The sequence below is a fragment of the Vulpes vulpes genome, unplaced genomic scaffold (assembly GCF_048418805.1).
Source record: "Vulpes vulpes isolate BD-2025 unplaced genomic scaffold, VulVul3 Bu000000627, whole genome shotgun sequence".
NCBI classification, from domain to species: domain Eukaryota; kingdom Metazoa; phylum Chordata; class Mammalia; order Carnivora; family Canidae; genus Vulpes; species Vulpes vulpes.
This window is the reverse complement of record NW_027325667.1, coordinates 2,176,923-2,193,585: the sequence shown is the minus strand read 5'-3', so window position 1 is coordinate 2,193,585 and position 16,663 is coordinate 2,176,923. Positions and strand designations below refer to the sequence as shown.

At 41.5% G+C, this 16,663-nt stretch overlaps 1 pseudogene; it reads right to left on the bottom strand.

Moving 5' to 3' along the window:
* Positions 1-16,093, bottom strand: part of LOC140596356 (transmembrane protein 19 pseudogene) — a 32,102-nt pseudogene extending 16,009 nt beyond the window's left edge.
* Between the last annotated feature and the right edge of the window lie 570 nt (positions 16,094-16,663).

Genomic DNA, 16,663 nt, shown 5'->3' with positions numbered 1-16,663 from the left:
TATTTCATTTGTGATGCCTTAATTGATACATGTGCTGATGATTTTCGCTAACACGTTTTAAAGTTAATATGTAGACATGTGGTAAATTGTCTATATGTAGTTTAAATAAAAATATTTCAGTATAAATAGCATAAGGTGTTTGTATACCTCTAGTCTACACCCTTGGGGCCTCTAGGTAACTGCAGTCACTTTAACGAGATTCTACTCTCTAGAGAGGACCACCAAGCTCTTTAAATGCCTTCATCTGTTTCTAAGGGACGTTAGAAGTGACTTCAGCACCGTGAGCAATGGCTAAGCCACGTGGCCGGCTTGAAATACTATGTGGATGCCACTGCTGTTGGAGGAACAGGGTCTGAGGACCTCAGGACCGAGTGGCCCATCAGCCCAGCATCTTCCCTGCCCGCTGTGTGGAGAGCAGATTGCGGGGCTAGGTTCTCCTTCCTCAGCCTCTCTGCTTTTAAGGAGGTCTCAAATCCCCTGAAGAGATGAAAGGCTTGGCTCATCCTGCCTTCAAGAGACTGCATTTACTCAGTGAAAATTACACGCCGTTTCTGCAATGCTCGGGGACAAAGTGTAGGGAACTCTCTGAACTTGCAAAAATAGAGTATAGGGCTGCTTGGTGCTGATTGCTAATGCACGCGTGTGTGCTTTGTCAGAATGGGCTCTGAGCCTCATCTTTGCGACACTATTGGGTGCGGGTTGTGGGGGATGGGACGTACCTCCCACCTGTCGCTATTGCCTGATTATTCATTCAGAAACAACAATAAGTAGCTGGCCATCGTGGACTAATCGGATTGCTTAGAGTCATTTCGCAGCAGCATTTTCAAAGTCCTGTTCCCCTTCCCCACACACGTGGACGCTCTACACATTTGCAAAAGAGATGCTTTCTGCAGATGGTTCCTTGTGCCTAGGGCTCAGGGCGATTTAATTCCAGCATTTGCAGAATGAACGAATGGTGCTGCGCCCGGTGGGTGGTGTCTGGTTAGGGCAGCTCCCTGTCTGTAAACTCCTATCCCACACATTGGTTGAGCACCTCTTGAGTGCTGGCAGAGGATAGTCCCACTGTGAATAGAAGTGGGTCTGATCAACGCCAATCTCCGTGCTCATGGAACTGCCAGTTCAGTGGTAGGAGGTAGACAATAAGCGATGATTTATTTTCTTGCTTGTCTGATGGAGACGGTGCTGCAGAGCAGGTCAGCGGGGATGTGGGGGGGGGGTGCATGGTGCAATTTAAAATCGGGTCAAATGTAGAATTATGCGATGGTGGAAGGAGGGGTGTCTCGGCCCTGCATCTATTTAGGGGATAATCATTTAACGGAGGAGGAACTATTGGTGCAAAGGTCCTGGGCTTGGACCCTGCCTGGTTCAAGAAAGAGCCCTGCAGCCAGTTTCTGTACAGAGCTCAAGGGAAGCAATTAGGAGGCGTGGCAAGAGAGGTTATTGCCAGGGGGCCTGGGCCCTTGCAAGCCTTTGTCAGGACTTTGGGTTTTCCTTAACGGTGATGGAGAGCCCTAGAAGTGTTTGAGCAACACTTACATTCTTAGACGACAAAAGGCATTTTGAGCATGTTTGAGGTCCCCCAATCAGCAGAATCAGCTAAACCTGGGAGGTTCATAGAAGGGCATATGCACAGACCTCATCCCTGATCTCCGGAATCTGGGACAACCTGCTTTCACTGAGCCCCTCCAAGGGAGAGACAAAATACAGCATGCCCAGGTAAATTTGAATATGTTTGACAAACAATGAATAATTTTTTATGTAACTATGTCCTCTGCAATGTTGCACACTTATACGAAGAAAGTACTTAATTATCTGAAATTCAAATTTACCTGAGTGGCCTCTATTTTTATTTGCTAAACCTGGCAACCCTCCCTCAGATGATTCTGATGCATGCTGATGTCTGAAAAGCGCTGTTCTATTAGCTGTAGCTGACCCACCCAGGTGCCCTCCGCCTGGGAGGCAGGGTGTCTCCCACCCAGTGAGTGCTGATGGCTGAGGGCCCTCGGCTGCCACCTTCTTTGGGGTATCGCCCCATGGTTGACCAGATCTACGCTTGGTCCCTAGCACATGACCGAGACCGCTCTTGTGTCGAGGGCTGATGGCTCTGTTCATGGCTTATTCTTCAGTCCTCCCTGCTGTGGGTCAAGCTAAGGCCAGACTTCACTGAGACCCCATCCTGGCTCTGCTCTGTCTCCTTGTTATTCTGTGTCCCCTACTTCCCTACGGATTTCTTTTCCCCCCTGAGAGAACTCCTTCAGTATTTTGTGAACATCCAAATCTCTTTTGTAGGCTCTACTTATGGGGGCCATGTCTGAGCTCAAGGGTCACTCTGTCTGCTACTTTGAGGATAGCCTCTTGAAGCAAGCGTGAAGCAGGGAGACGTTAACATATTATTGCACAATCCAGTGGTCTAGAAGGGTGCTGGCAGCAGAGGAGTCAGTTTGGGTTAAGTTTGCAGGTACAGTCAACTGGACCTGCTGGTGAGTTGGAGGGAGGATGAGAGAAAGAAGCCAAGGTTGACTCCAGGGATTTTTTCCACTTACCACTTCCCCAAGGTGGGTAAGATCAGGAGTGGGGATTTCTGGGAAGAAAGATCCTGATTTTAGCTTTTTTTTTTTTTCTTTTATATGGCAAGTTTCAAATACCTTCAGCTCAGGCGAGCAGGTGTATTGAGTCAGATGGGATCACCGGGTTGAGGCCAGGAGAATTTGAGCATTTTCAGTGGGCAAACAGCCATGAATGCCAGCCATATTGTGGGTCAAGGTCACCCATGGCGAAGGGAGGAGGTGTGGTTAGGGAAGTCCAAATCGAGAAGGTGATAACAGATGAAAGGACACGGAGGAGGAGCTGAGAAGGAGGCAGGAGGACAAACCAGGGAAGTGCGCGCTCGTGCTGGATGGCAGGTGAAGCAGCTTTGTCTGGCGGAGAGAAGAGTCTGGGTAGGTGGCTTCTTACTGTGTGGAGACCACACGTGCTGAAGTCGGCTCGCTCCACCATGTGCACTAGGATGCACTGCCCACCTGCAGGCTTGCACCACCCTCACTCTCACACACTACTCATGTACTCACATGCTCTCACATCCACATACCACACTACACACGCCGTTTACACACTCATGCCCCCATGCCACTTACTCATGCTCTCACATATGGTATATCCTTACACTCACATGCTCTCACACACCATAATTACACATTCTCGCCACTTACTCATGCTTTCACTCACCCACATACCACACTACACACTCACACCCTCACATGCCACACACTCATGTTCTCACCACAGTTACCCGTGCTTTCACATTTGGCCACATTACACACACTGCTTACATGCTCACACATTATACTATACACATTGTCTCACACGCACACTCACACATTTCTCACACTCTCAATGCTGATGCCCATGCCATGCCCAAGAGCACCTCCTCAGGTGGCAGTGGCAGAAGAGGAGCAGTAACAGGACATCTGGGGGAGAGAGGAGAAAAGAGGTGGGGGGCTGGAAGGGGAGAGAGATTTGGAGACGCTCTGCTGCTGCCTTGAAGGCCAAGGAAGGAGCCACAAGCTGAGAAATGCCAATGGCTTCCCAAATCTGAAAGAGACAAGGACATGGACTTGACCCTAAAGCCTCCCAAGGGAGGACAGCAGGTGGATCAGTCCGAGAAGAAATTTGCTGTCAGAAGTGCAGATTAGAGTGTTGGGGCCAGGAGCCAAGGAAGGCAGGTGCCTTGGAAAGCTGATAAAGGCAAGGGAGCCCCCAGAAGGAAGGCAGCCTGGCCACACCACAATTCCTGCCCCCAGAGGGTGCTAATGGGATTTCTGCCCTCCCCCCCCCCCGAACTGTAGGAGCATAATTTTGTTTTGTCTTAAGGAACTAAATTTGGAGTTGTTACAATAACAAAAGGAAGCTGATCCAGGAGGAACAAGATGCATCTCAGAATGTCTTTTCCATCTGAGGGGACAATGGAACAGGAACCCAGAGTCGGGGCGTGAGGCCCATCTCCTGCTCTGCTCCACTGGCTCTGTTCAGAGGTGAGGGCCTCTCCACCGTCTCTAACTGGAGGTACTGCTCCTCCGTGTGTGGACGGGTTGGCAATCTGCCTGAGCCAGGAGCTGTCCTGGACTTTCCCTCCGGAGAGGGCATGAGCGTGGTTTGCTTTGTTGTCTTACAAGGTTGGGCCCCAGCTTCTAAGTGGATGCCCTTTGGTGGCTGTTTGATGATTCCCTGTGCTCATAACATAAATTATTTCTGCTTCAGGTATTGCAAAGTTGCACTGCTTCACCTCTGAGGAATTCAGCCTTGGAAAAATAGCCAGAATGCTAATTATCGCCAATTTCTGAGGAGGATTGTCTGTAAAATAACCCAAGAAGACTTTGCCTTCATTAACACATTGTTTCCTCAAGTTTCCAGAGCTCCACAGCATGCAGAGGAATGTGTTTAGGGGCAGACCCGTTTCCTCACTGGTACATGTCTACAGTGATAAAGGGCCTGACTTGGAGCCCACGAGGATTCAGGACACCATGGATATCCTGCAGATGGCAAGGAAGTCAAGATGGGACCCAAGAGGATCTAGGCTGGAATTCTGCATCCATAAGACCCACCAGTTTGGGGCCTGTGTGTGTTTCCCTTGTCTCTAAGTCAGACTTTTCTCCTCTACAAGGGAGGGATACTGAGTCTCCAAGCACCTCTGCACACTTGTGCAAGGGCAGCACTGCGCCCGGTGGTGTCTGGTAAGGGCAGCTCCCTGTCTGTGTGTGGGAGCTTGCGACGCGGTATTCGGGTGGTAGGTAATTAGTGGCTGAGAGCAAAGCTGCTTTCCCTTTTCACCGACCTTGCTCTTATTCTGGTGTGTGATGCGTTTGCATCGATTGCTGCTCAGCTGGTTGGAGCCGCTACGTTCAGAATCAAGTCACTAGAGAGGTGATGCAGCTTCCCAAGTCGTGTGGTAGGGAAGCAGTCTTAGGGATTTGGGGTGTGTGTGTGTGTGTGTATGTGTGTGTGTGTGTTTCCAACAAAGATCAGCTACTTCCAGAATGCCTAAAGTTGTGCTGAGATGTACACGGAGGGAAGTGAAGGGTGTGGAAACACAGAAAAAAGAGGAGCAGGTTGTGATTCCAAGCTGTTTTGTTCCCCTTGTGTGCTTGGGTTGATCTGATCTGATTTGCTTTGGCCCTGAAAGGTGCTGTTAACATGCATGCCTAATGTCATCAAGCAAAGATGTTGGTGGAGAAAAGGGACATGTTACAAGCATACTGTGGGGCCTGACATGCGTAGATTTTCACTTTTCGGAGCTATATGACCAATATTTAAGGTGCTTGCAATTTTCTGCACCGACTTCGATGAAAATAGGGAGCTGGTCACACTACCCAGGAGTTGTCTCATTGTGCATCTTTCCATCAGCTCGGCTGCGTCCGGTGGTAGACCAGTTCCTCTCTTGGCAGTTAGTAATTCACCTCCAGGATTAAAAGGCATTCTGGCTGCACCGCTTCTAAAATCCCACGGAGGAGTGTTTGATAAGACTTAGGTTGAATTACAAGGATGAACCTGGGCATGACATGGGGAGCTCGGTCCCTGAGAAGTATGACATGTAGGGGCGGGCATCCTCCAGTGTGGACTGGATGCTTTAAACTGCCCTAAATTCTCTTTGCCACATGCAGAATCCATTTTCAATGTTTTGGGGAAAATGTTAAGTGGCGTCCTCACTGCCCTGTGGGTCACAGGATCTCAGGACTTGGATGAAGATGCTTGCGTTTGGAGTTAGATGGTGAGATTTGGGAGGCCTGTAATTACACAGCTAGCAAGTCTCAGTGTTGCAGGAAGGCTAGCAAGCTCCATACGGCTTGAGTTAACTGAACAGTGCGATTGATTAGCTCTACCTATATTGTGTTAGTTTCAGCTTGTTCACATCTAGAAAACTTTACAAGAGCACTTTGAACACACTGTTGTACTTGCTGCCTTGTTTTAATATAAAATTTCTTTCAAAAAGAAGCAATAAATGGGGTAGACGTTCATTTTTCTTTATTCCTTTTGAGTCTACTGTTGAGTTTTAAACACGATACTTAAAGGACTAGTAGACACTGTTCTGTGCTTATGTGTGTATGCAGAGAGCAGCTGATGAGCATGAGCAGCACTATACGTGTTGTATATGTGAGTTTTATGTCATGTTGTGGATTGAAAATGATAGTACCTGATTGAATGGCAATTGTAGTAAGTACATGAGGTTGTTGCCCTAATAAAATTGTCATAGTCTTGCAGAAAGGAGTTATTTAATTTGGTGAATGTTTGTGTAGTTGTACAACCTAATCATTATAGATGTCACTAATGTTTTCATTGTTTGTAATAAAAGTCATGCACTGTCAAATTATAATATTTCCGGGATCCCTGGGTGGCGCAGTGGTTTGGCGCTTGCCTTTGGCCCAGGGCACGATCCTGGAGGCCCGGGATCGAATCCCACGTCGGGCTCCCAGTGCATGGAGCCTGCTTCTCCCTCTGCCTGTGTCTCTGCCTCTCTCTCTCTCTCTCTCTCTCTCTCTCTCTGTGACTATCATAAATAAATAAAAATTAAAAAAAATAATAATACCCTATTAAAAAAAAAAATATTTCCATCAACTTCACATCCTCCACAGTAGAATACAAGCCAAGTCTTTCTCCCAGTGAAATGGTTCATCAGGGAGAAAATGAAATTCAAATGAAATTAGTTGGAAAATGCAATTTATAGTTTTGTTAAATAATTTCTAAGGATAATGTCACTTTCATAATGACCTTTAAAATTAAAAATGAAGTTACCATATTCTCAAATATAACATTACTTTTGACATATAATTATAAATGTGGTGCTCTCCTGAACATAAGCTTTGTCAAAAGTGTTATGTGAATGTAGGTGAAAAGTTAATTTGAGTGGGAACAGTTCATGATACTTGTTGCTGGCTTCAAGTTTATCTGATTATATGCCAGAGCAACAGCTTTTTGTATTAATGTAAAATATTAAATGTGTCATAGATAAATAGTTTCTATCCCATTGTCTGCCAATCTAGCCTACTGATTAATAAGCTGCCTGGTTGGGTTTAATGAATCTAATTATGTTCAAAAACAGTACCTCAATTGAACACCAATAAAAAATAAATTTATTATTAAAAAAAAACAGTACCTCTTAACACAGGAAAGTCACAGAAGTATTTTATCCTACTGTGCTTTTAGTCCATTAAAAATGTGAAGACTCGTAACAAAAATGTGTAGTTATGACACTTCCAGTTGTTTATCTTTTGATCACTGAGCTGTTAAGTATGATCTCAAGCTCCATATCTCGGATAACTGTTTTGTAGGAAATGTCTTAGCTATATTAGGATATTGAAGTTATATTCTGTATCAATTAGTTTTTGATAAATTACAAACAGTGCTTCCTAGAAGCTTTTCATCTTAGAGACATATTCACATGTATCCCTTGGTGAGGTTCCTGAAAGTGATCTGTAAAATGAATTACATCTATTGAAACTTATTATTCCATTAATTGTCATTTCCTGTCACAAATATATTTCTAGAGAAAAAAGTTGGGTTCTGACCCACAATGAATATATATATATATTCAAAGCCAGAGTGCTGGCTTTGGGTGGATCCCAGCTCTGTCTCTTCTTTAGCTGTGACGTTGGCCATTTATGTGTTACTTAGACCTTAGTTTTTTGTTGGTTGGTTTTCAGCAGTAAAATGGGTACAAAAGGATAGAATATCTGAGGAGATTTATTTCAGGATTAATTGAAAGTGTAAGTGGCTTGTAAATTATAAACATTTGCGTAGACACAAGAGATCTGTATCTGCATGTTAAGATGGGTACTTATTTATTTATTTATTTATTTTTATAAATTTATTTTTATTGGTGTTCAATTTGCCAACATTTAGAATAACACCTGGTGCTCATCCCATCAAGTGTCCCCCTCAGTGTCCGTCACCCGGTCACCCCCCCCAGAGTCCCCACCTCCCCTTCCACCACCCCTAGTTCGTTTCTCACAGTTAGGAGTCTCTCATGTTCTGCCTTCCTTTCTGATATTTCCCACTCATTTTTTCTCCTTTCCCCTTTATTCCCTTTCACTATTTTTTATATTCCCCAAATGAATGAGACCATATAATGTTTGTCCTTCTCTGATTGACTTATTTCCCTCAGCATAATATCCTCCAGTTCCACATCGAAGCAAATGGTGGGTATTTGTTATTTCTAATGGCTGAGTAATATTCCATTGTATACATAAACCACACCTTCTTTATCCATTCTTCATCTTTCGATGGACACCGAGGCTCCTTCCACAGTTTGGCTATTGTGGACACTGCTGCTATAAACATCAGGGTGCAGGTGTCCCGGCGTTTCATTGCAAGATGGATACTTATGCTTCATTTGTGTATTATTAAATATGTTATATAGGCCTCTCTCTAACAAAGGCTATTAAATGTATATATTCTCTCCCTACTCCTATTGTAATGTTACTTTATTGTGCAGATTTTCATATGAGGTATATTAAGTTCTCTAATCTACAACATACCAGTCCTTTACATATTAAAATATATATTAGTTAAGCTAAAAGAGAAGTAAATTATATCTCCCAGCACCATTATTTTTAAAAAAGATGCCAATCAAAGAGTCAGAAATTATAAAATTTTGATATTCTCTATTAGTGTTGTGTACTATTCATCTGGTTAATATCAAGTTTTCTACAAGATTCATACAAAAAATATTATAGATAGTTGAAGAAACACGGCCTCCCTTTCTGTGAGGTCACATATTAAATCTGTCCTCTGTTTGGAACCACAGGGCATGAATCCCAGCATAATAGCAATGTAACAAAAAGGAAAGAAACCTTAAAAGGTTGAATTTATTCTTTAAAGAGAAGACCCACTCCCCCCATTAAAAATCAACTTTTTGAAGTGAAAGTGTGTGTACTGGTACCTTTTTTGACAATAAATAGTAATTTTCACTTGTTTTCTTACTCTGGGTACCTTTAGTAAAGAGCTTAGCTCCTGTGGGTTTGATTATGCCCAGCTCCTTCAAAGAAAAAACATGATCTTTAGCAGCATAATTTTTATAATAATGTTTAGATATACCTTAAAATTTGTTAATGGAATGTGACCTGTGTAACAAGAGACTAATTTATCTTAAGTCAAAAAAAAACATTTTGACAATAAATACGGTTATTTATATTCAAATTTATGTGTTGTTGTGGGAACTCTAATTGTAAGTTACCAGAGTAAAATACGTGTTATAATAAGACCTTCCTGTTTTTTGGCTCAACGTAAGCAGTGATCCAAGTATGTTTGGTTAAATATAAGTGTCAAAATTTCCACAAATTTTGTATCATACAGATATATTACTAAGTGAGATGCTTAATTTCTAGCATTAGATGATGAAGAATAGATATAATTTAATTCTGTCATCACAGGACCTTGGCCTTCCTCTCTTCCTGCAGGACAGAGCTGATCTGAGCCCTAGAGCCTAGCCTTGTCTCTCTGTAGGCAGAAAGATCTCTAGAGGAAGAAGCAAGGAACTAGCCAAGGTGCTTCCTTTATTTTTCAGAAACAGAGAAAGTGAAGGGTTGGAGGGAGGCCAGAATATCACATGAATTAAGTTCCCTTTACCTGGAAAAAATATCAGAAGTAGGCAAGAAGTGTGCCTCACTGACATGGTTTATAAAGAATTCTGGTTGTAGAATTCTTAATATAATAGCTTCCATAGTATTTTGCTTAGAAGTTGAGCTCTTTAAATATTTTATGGTATTTTGACACTGTATCAGAAATTATCAGGGGAGTGTCCAATGCCTTGGCTGATTTATAGAGAGTACGGTCCATGAAATTCAGCTGATTTATGTATTGCCAACTTTAAAATAACTCATTCTCGGTGTTTCCTCCCTACTCTCCATGTTAGACTTTTGACTACCAATAATTGGATGGCCTTGTAAGTGGTAGGAATTGGGTATAAAAGGGACAATGTCAAAATCTGACTTCCCAAACTATATATAAATAATGATCTCATGCGAACTGTTATCTATAAGGTACTTTCTATCCCAGTGTAGATAATTTGAGTTTGGTTGGCATTTAATGTTTTAACTTTTAATAGGAGCAATAACAGACTCTGTCAAGAAAGAAGAAAAAAGTGAATTTCTAAGTTTTATTTGAATCCGAGCATGACTACTCAACCTTATAAAAGCTTACTTCTTAAAATAAATGTTATTCTTCTTTCTCAAATATTTTGTTTGGACTTTCAAACATTAGAGTAACCTAGCAGTCATTACTTTCAGTAATGCAATAATTTAATTTCCAAGAATAGCAACGTTTTTGGCAGCAAACCAACTCTCCCAAATACAAAAAAGCCAAAATTCAGTGTCTTGTCTCTAACACCGCCCTCATTGGTGCTGATTCTGGTGTGGATTTTTTCTTTTGTTTTGAGTCACTGTATAAGGAGGTAGAGATTTCCAGAAAAGCAGAAAGGTGAAATGGGCATCATCTGAAAAGTCTCAGAGACAGTAGAAATCATGTCATGTTTACCCAGGTCATGGAAGGTGTCACAGGAAGCCTGGGGCTGGTAGTGTGTGGATCAGACTGTTTGGCTTGAGTTGGGTTCCAAAAGAGTAATAATGTTACATCCACCATAAATGCATAAATATATTATGACACCTCTATCCAAAGGAACATGATAACAGTTAGGAATTATCTCTTCCAAGAAACTGGGGAGTGTTTTTAACACTAAGGGTTAAGAAGAAAAGCAAGGCAGTGAATTATATTGAATATGATACCCAGCACACATACCCGTATATACACCTATACAAACACAACATAGCGCTTATGACAGGGTTTCAAGTGTTTTGCTCTTTGTATATTATCTGCCCACCAAATATATAATAGTTGTTATGTATTACATCATTACACAGAAAAAAAAGAAAAGCATGCCTTTAAATTTGAGAAGAATACTATATTTTTGCTTTGGGATAAATTTCATTAATTAGTTGAATGCTTGACTGAAATCAACAACATGCGTTCTTTATTGAGTGTCTATTACATGTATCCTCTTCAGTGCTACAGCTAGATTTTCTCCATTCTTAAATTCAAGAGATGTATTGAGTAGTTTTAGCAAGTTGGTGTCTTCTTGAGAATGTGCAGCATATTAATGAAATATTTTTCTCTTTTTTGAATATTGTTTTCTTCTTTTATTGTTTTCAAAAGTAATGCATGATCATAAAATATTGAAAATGCAGGAGTGATGAAAGGAAGCTAAAGTTCATACATGATGTGAAGCCACAGAAATGACTGTTTTTAGTAGAAATGCTGATCCATATACATTTTTAAATTTAGAAGAGTCCTCATATTCTGTCTTGTTACTGTTTAACATGTAAAGCAGCCTTTTTCATATAATTTGTATTCATTTTTAGTGTCTGTTTTCCATACCTTTATGTAACATCATTTACTTAAATAACTTCCTATTTTGCGACATTGGTGGCATTTTCATTTTTTGGTAGTATATATGATACCGTGATTAAAGCTAAATAGTTTTCATCAGGCTATTTTCTGTAGATTACTTCATAGAACTGAGTGTTTTCAAGGCTGTTGATACATGTTGTCAATGTGTCCTGCAGAAAGGTTATATAATTTACATTTCCTTTGGCAAGACAGAAGTGTGCCAGTTTTCCCATGATTTTAACAACTGAGTATTATAATTAAAGACAAAACAAACAAACAAACAAAAACAACCCCCCAAAACAACAAAACAAAAACCCAGGCGGCACATTCCAATTAGGGGGAAAATTGTGTTTTCCTGAGATTTAATTTTCTTTGCTGTGACTATGGCTGAGGTTAAATATTACATAAGTTTATGATGCATTTGTAATTCTACTGTAAATTTTCTTTTTGTATCTTTTGCATATTTCTCAACTGGTTTATGCTCCATTTCATATTAATTTATATTATTTTTCTAAAGTAGTTATATTACGCTTTGCTGTATTTTATCAGTTTATTCCTCATTTTATTCTTACTTTTGAAGAATAATTCTAAAACTTAATAGTTAAATCTGTTCCCTTTTCCTCTTTAAGGGAGCATTCTCTTGGTCGCTGATTTTGTGGGTTTCAGTAGTAACTATGGCAATGGAGCAAATGGTGGAGGGAGCATTTAATAGTCGTATCCTGACTTGACTGAGTTCATATCTCAACTTTTCCTTTTTTTTTTTTTTTTTTTTTTAGCAAGTGGTTACGTTACTGTTGAGTGCCAATGTTGATAGAGGGGAGATAATCCCTGTGTTTTCAGGTTGTTTTGAAGGCAGATTAAGAGACTGTGGACCCTGGGGTGTCCAGGTAGCTCAGTCAGTTAAGCCTCCAACTCTTGGTTTCAGCTCAGATCGTGATCTCAGGATCGTGAGACTGAGCCCTGTGTCAGGCTCCATGCTTCATGCAGCGTCAGCTTGATATTCTTTCCCTCTCCCTCCACTTCCACCCCTTCCCCCACTTGCTTGGGTGTGCGCTTGCTCTCTCTCGCATAAATAAAACCTTAAAAAAAAAAAAGAAACTATGGACCTCATATACATAGCAGAGAACCTAGTATATTTGTGAACCTCCAACATCTTAGCAATCTCTACTGTTAAATAATAAAGATAACATATTTTTTCTCTAATTCTGGCCTTTGCTTTCTCCCCATGAAGCATAATTACTCTCCTGTACTGTCTCAGGACCTGTGTGCGACAGGTCAGGTGTTTGCCGCAGCTGGGGCTCACAGGTGGAAGCTCTGCATATGTGCCATAGTCATCCTCTGTGTGGCTGCTGAAGCAGTGTTTCAGGATGTTTGGGAAAAGCAAGTTAGGATGTCATTCTTAAGCAAATATATGATTTTCTACCTCACAGATCTGATATAGATACATATATATATTTCTTTTTTCTAAAGATTTATTTTAAAGAGAGAGCAAGTGGGGGGGGTGTGGTCAGAGGGAGAGGAGAGACGATTCTCAGGCAGACTCTGCGCTGAGCATGGAGCTCCATGGGGACTGGATCCCAGGACCCTGAGATCACAACCTGAGTCAAAGTCAAGTCAGAGGGCTAACCGACTGAGCCCCCCAGCTGTCCCCATACATGTATTACACCTATCATATTCTGTGTGTACCCACTGGGTACATGTACCTTTCTCTCTGGTCACCTAGGACTATGTATCTCTCCACCCCCATTCCATACTGATCATCTGTCTTTTTATCATTGATTCTCAAATCCTAGGACCAATAACTGGCACATAGTAAATACTCCATTAATCATGATGGGCTATGTGTAGTCTTGTTCTCATTGTCAAAAGTGGTTCATGAACTAGGATTGGTTTGGTTGCTTTTTGTGGATTTTGGGAACTGGGCACTTCTGAAGGGAATACTGAATTAGGGTTCTGGATTCTGGGATCCACATAATGAAATTGTTTGCTTTCTCCTGTGACCTTGCATGTGTCCCTATTTGGTCACTTGCTCATTAGGATCAACATTTACAGTGTTTTCATGATTGTGATATGATAATAAATGTAAAAATGCTTTGGGAAGCATTATCATGACAAGCAGTTCAGTATAAAATGTATTCCCTGAAATTTGTGATGTGCTTCAAAAGCAGGGTTTTGGCTTTCTTTTTTTGATGAGCTGGAGTCAAAAGATTTTCTTGTCTGTAAAACTTTCTTGTCTGACCTCCATTATTAATATGATTATGAAATGCTCATTCCCCTACTGGTTGTAAAGATACTGCTATATTCCATGCCATTGGGTATCACTTAGAGGATACCATCACTGGAAGTAATTCCTGTTATTTCTTTATATCACTTCAAAAATTGTTTCATATCAAATTGGCTCCCAAAAAAGTTCTATTTTTTTCTTTTTGCAAAGATATGTGCTGCTTAAAAGAGTAGTAAAAACGAAGCCCTATTGTTCCTCACGGATTGAAGTCTATAGAAATGTCCCCAGAATATTATTTTTTCTCATAGTGGGCTGCTGAGTCTGGCGCCTGGAAGGCTTTATCAGAACAGTTTTAGAAGTGTGAACTGTAGCTGGCTTCTGTTTTTTGAACATATTTCCTTAAATATTTGAAGAAGTTTTCAGAGAATTCTTATCACTCTAACTGTAGGCTTCCAATAGGATGAAGTCGTGTGTAAAGTTATGAAAAAAACTTTAATTTGTCCCCTATTCTCAAAACTTTTGAAGGAAGTTCAGAAGGCAAGTTCATATCCTCTCAGTGGGTATGTTATTTAGTCAGTAGTGAAGTTTTAGGTACTCGAGTGGATATGCTAATCATGGTTTTGCTTATGCTTGTAGCACTTTCAGAGACAGCCCCCCCCCTTTTTTAAATTTAGCTGGAAGATTGTGTGATGAATTATATAGTGATTCTGTGTTTCTCATTGCAACAGTTGAGCGGTTCCTGGGGTGCTGGTAGCTTGTACATGTGAATCCCCCAAACCAAAGAGAGTGTAAGAGGTTATGGGGCAAAGGGAAACTGACCTTTGGGGAAACTGACATCCCTCCTCCCTCCACGAATATGGATGGTAGAGACAGAAGACTGTGTTCTGGTGACCTCTGATAGAGAGCTGAGGGGCTTGTAACACCCGAGAAGTGTGGAAATTTTAAGAAGTGAGAGGGAACAGGAAGCTTAAACTAGTTTGGCAACACAATTTTTTGATGTGCTGGTCAATTTTTCATTGATCAGTCCATTCAGTCAACAAACTAGGCTGAGGATGAATTTTGAAGAAGCAATATAAAGAGTAGCAAATGACAGGATATTCCAGGCCCAGATCATCTGCCCCCCTCTGAGTGGTTGAGCCATTTTCTCTAGTTGAAGAGTAGCTGTATCTATCCTGTCCAAACTTGGATTTCAAGCTCAGGGTGCCATGCTACCTTACTTCAAGTCACTTATATGAAATCCTTCCTTTCCTTCCATGTGCCAACTCTGTTAAAATGCATTCTATGATTGCGACTAAGACTCAAGATCTTCCAGTACTAAACGTAAATACTTTACAGTTACACAGTTAAATCATATGAGTTTATGTGGTTTCCTAGTGGCTTGTCAGAATATGCATTTTTTGAGATTTGTTTATTCTTGAGACACACAGAGAGAGGCAGAGACACAGGCAGAGGGAGAAGCAGGCTCCCTGCGGAGAGCCCAATGCAGGACTTGATCCCGGGACCCCGGGGTCATGCCCTGAGCTGAAGGCAGGCGCTCAACCACTGAGCCACCCAGGCGTCCCAGAATATGTATTTTCTACCAGGATGGCGGGTGATAGAGCTGCAGGTGGGAGAGAGAAGGGTGACAGCCTGATGAAGTTCTGTCTTGAGTTGAACAGGGTGTAGGAGGAGATACAAGCAAAGCTATTCCTTTGAGCTTTATAGCATCTTAGTCATTACAAACGCTTCCCCATATTTTATCTTTTGAAAGTGAGGATGAGAGTTTTGAAAACAATTGAACAGATTTTTGAACCAATAGTAGATGTCATTTTTGCTTGTTCTCTGAAGCTCCTTAGCAGATATTCATCTGAATTTGAATATACGTGTTGTTCCTTGTAGGTATTCATCATCTGAGCTAAATGAATGTGTGGCGGATACAGTATTTGTTGACTATAGAAATTTTAAAAATTATTTATTTATTTATCTTTTAGCTCTGACCCAAAGAAGATGCTTTTGAACTCAGAGTTATTTTCAGTTTCTCTCTCTGTCCTTTGTGCTTACACAGCTTGTGTTTTGTGCCCTTGTTTTTTCCTCTTACTTTCTAGAAGGAATCGCTTTGTGGACTGGGAGGGATTATTCTGTTTCCTGTTTGTTGTACCTTATTAGTTTGCAATATGCATGCCCACGATTTACATTAAAAAGCTGCCCGTGTACCGTAGGAGTAATGTCAGATTTTCTGCTTCGTAGTTTTCCTGTAGACAGAGCATTGTTACCTGTGTGTTTAACGCTCATGTATCTCTGAAGATGGATATCATTAGGCATTTGGGAAAAGGTAGAACTGCTTGTACCCCCGTTATAAGGCAGGACGGTGCAGGCAGGTGGGTTGTCCTGCTGTATGCCTGTGGTGCCCAACACTTTGCAGTGATCCTGGCAGCACGTGGAAAAGTTTGCCATCATCGTGTGAAGAAGCTAAGCTGCACGTGCATATTAAGCTAAAAAATACAGATACAGTGTGAGGTTTCAGGTGTTGAGATATGCAGACGTACTGTAGTGTGATGTCGGAATTTGCAGAGCTGTTTGTGCTTCACCAGGGGAAGATGGTAGAACATTTTGACAGCTAGTCTTGTAGGATGCTGTGAGGCACTGAGTAGGTAATCGGGTGCCGTGCTCAGTGGCACAAATATTCCTAAATCCAAATGTAAGAACATGCCATGATCCCCTCAGTCACGGAAATGAGGGAATGCCTGGTGGCTTGTGTGTTGTGCTGGTGGAAGTACTTCACTAAGTGAAAACACTGCATGGGAGTCTTAGCTCAGGCTTCCATAACAAAATACCAGGGACATTTATTTGTTTCTCACAGTTCTGGGGGCCGGGGTATCCAAGATCAAGATGCCTGCTGATTCAGTTCCTGCGAGAGCTCTCTTCCTGGCTTGCAGATGACCGCGGTCTTTCTGTGTTTTCACATGGCATTTCCTTGTGCATGTATCTTTCTCTCTTCCTCTTCTTTTTTATTTTATTTTCAAATAT